Source organism: Lissotriton helveticus, chromosome 12 (genome assembly GCF_964261635.1).
Source record: "Lissotriton helveticus chromosome 12, aLisHel1.1, whole genome shotgun sequence".
NCBI lineage: Eukaryota > Metazoa > Chordata > Amphibia > Caudata > Salamandridae > Lissotriton > Lissotriton helveticus.
The window spans coordinates 81,055,706-81,058,703 of NC_136073.1; the positions used below are offsets into that span (position 1 = coordinate 81,055,706).

Below are 2,998 nucleotides of genomic sequence, written 5' to 3' on the forward strand. Positions count from 1 at the left end.
GAAGAATTTGAAACTGACAAACATGTGTGCCTGTGAACCAATCAGGTACTTCAACCACACCCAAATTCCAAGCCACAGGGGAACTAACCAATCAGATCCAAGCACCACACCCCAGTACCTGGGACAGGCCACGCCCATGCAGGTGCAGAAACAAACAGTCAGGAGAGCAGGAGGACAGAGTGTGGAGCAGCCTTTCCTGACACAAACTACACAGCAAGATGGAGAGCCAGGAGGCACAGAGAGAAGCTGCTGAGCGCAAAAGGAAGCAGAAGTTCAGCCAGGAGGAACTGCAGGTGCTGATTTCGGAGGTTGTCAGACATTATGGGAAAATATTTGGAAAGCAAACTCTGCATGTTGCTGAATCAATCAAGCGCAGCACCTGGTTGGACATACAAGGCAAGGTAAATGCCATTGGTGTCACCCACCGTGACCTTGAAGACCTAAAAAAACGGTGGTATGACATCCGCATAATCACCAAAAAAAAGCTTGCTGCCCACCGCAAGGAAAGTGCTGCTACAGGAGGCGGAAGAAACAGAGCCCCCAGACTCACCGACATTGAGGAGATGGTCGCTACAACCCTTGAGAAGGAATGTATACACGGAATAGGAGACGCAGACAGCTCAGCAAGAGGAGCAAAGAAAGCAGGTAAGATGCAGGAACAATATCATTTACCCTTTTACCTATTCCCCTCACAGGATAAATCAGACTCCACAACAGGTTTAACTAATGTCCTGCAATGCATCCTGGGAAATGTAGTCATGTGTAGATACCTCAGAGCAGTCAGCGTGCATTGCAGCAAGGGGAGCAACAGACAAGTAGCATAGGCAAATGAGAGACAGGCAAATGTGCAATAGAAGTGTATTTAATCTCATGACACAGGTGAACAACATTACTGACACAATGTCCATGTCTGTCCACAGGAGAGTCAAAGCGCAGCACAGCTGAGGTCAGAGAGAAGAGGAGGGAAGGAGCCGGACCTAGCACTTCTCACGGAGGGCAGGACCAAGAGCAGGCTGCCCCGATACCTGAGGAGGCAACTGCTGAATATCCACGTTCCCCTCTCCTATTTGGTAGTCAGGACACAGGAGCGGCAGAACTATCACCCACCCCCACATCACCATCCCCAGTGCTGGGAAGAGTCAGGAGCCATGATGTGCCCCCTCGCAGAATACTGCAAACATCATCGGAGGAGGAGGAGGTGGAGGGTGACACACAGGACAGAGGCAACACCGAGCAGCAGCCCAGTCCCAGAGTCACGCGGGCCAGTGTCCGAGGGCGACGGCCACGGGAGGTAGAGGATGTGCGGCAAGTCCAAGGTGTCTTCTGCGGACTGGAGGCCACCATGGTGAAGGTGCAGCGCCTGCAGGCAAAAGCAATGATGGGGGTTCAGAGGCACGCACGCACAACTAACAATAAACTGGAAGCAGTAGGCAAGGGCATAGGGGACATGGCAGAAGGCATACAATCCATGGCGTCAGGAATTTCAGATATCACACAGTGCATGACTGTCCTGTGTGACAAATTGGACAGGGACCATTTGGAGAGACGCAAGGCCCGTGTGGATGTGCGCCAGCAAACCAAGGCCCTGAACAGGTTTGCAACTGCTACCACTCTGCTGTGCAGACGGTCAGTCACGATGCAGGATGCCATAGTGCAGTGCTGCACCAATTTAAGTGAAGGTATGGCCAGGATGACCACTGCCATGGAGCTAGTGCTCGCGCATCAGACTGGCACTGGAGACGACACTTGTGCTGCCGAAAGCGAGGGGTCCACCAGCAGGAGTGGTGCAAGCACTCCTGTGCATGACTTACGGAGGAGTGGCAGGCGTGGGGGAAGTTTGACAGGCCAGCGTGAGGACATAGGCTCACAGCCACAGCAGCCCCGCCCTGTGGCCCGTGGCCACAAACAATGACTTTGCACTCCACCCAAGGCTGTAGTCACGGTGGTGTGAACCGTGACAACACACTCATGGAGTGTTAGTATTAGTGAGCCCAATGTGAGCTAACAATGCTGTGGCGTAGTGATTATTAAACTACTTACACAAAGTTACATTCATGCCTGTGTCTCTTTACTCACTCAGAAATATTGTTGTGTAACCTCTGCCCGTCTCAGTCTCCCATCTGTAGCTGCTGCTGCCACTGTGGCTTGGGGCTCTGCCACCTCTGGGTCGTCATCAATGTCCTCATGAAATGTGAGCTCCACCTCAGTGCCTTGCTTGGTGGCGAGATTATGCAACATTGCACAGGTCGCTATTATTTTGCAGCAGATGATTGGGGTGTACTGCCGTGCACCTCCACTCTTATGGAGGCAGCGAAACCTGCTCTTTAGGAGTCCAAATGTGCGCTCAACTACGTTTCGTGTGGATCTGTGAGCCACGTTGTATCGCCTTTCACTCCTGGTGGATGGGTTGAGGTAGGGAGTGAGCACGAAGGACCGCAGGGCATATGCACTGTCGCCTAGGGGGAGAAAGATAGACATTAATTGCAAGTACTTGAGACGTAGATCTGATGTGAGTGTCAGGGTGTGTCAATGTGATTTACCTAGCAGGTATCCATTTCCAAATTCTCCGGCAAGTAGGCGTGTGTATATTCCACTGTTCTGGAATATGTATGAATCATGGGTACTTCCGGGGAACTTGGCTACGATGTCAGTGATGAGGTTACCTGCATTACATATGACCTGGACGTTGATGGAGTGCGTCGATTTGCGATTCCTGTATATGTGCTCTGTGGCTGCAGGTGGACAGAGTGGGACGTGGGTGCCATCGATGCAGCCGATCACGTGAGGGAAGTGTGCCAGTTGATAAAAGTCAGTCTTGGTTTTGGCTAAATCTGCCGGTGTAACAGGGAATTTAATATAATGCCCCATCCTCTGCATCATGGCGTCAAGAAACCTCCTGAAGAAGCGGGACAGGCAGCCCTGGGACACGCCACCCACTACAGCTATCACACTCTGGTAGCTCCCTGAGGCCAGCAGGTGTAAGCTACATAGCACCTGG

The 2,998-nt window shown here is 52.0% G+C and overlaps 1 long non-coding RNA gene across 1 annotated transcript; it reads right to left on the reverse strand.

Moving 5' to 3' along the window:
• Positions 1 to 846: 846 nt before the first annotated feature.
• LOC144798939 (uncharacterized) lies at positions 847 to 2,381 on the reverse strand. The gene is made up of 2 exons (XR_013603703.1): positions 2,077 to 2,381; positions 847 to 1,360 (listed from the first exon to the last, which is right to left on the reverse strand). It is a non-coding gene; the product is annotated as an uncharacterized LOC144798939 (long non-coding RNA).
• Positions 2,382 to 2,998: the final 617 nt, after the last annotated feature.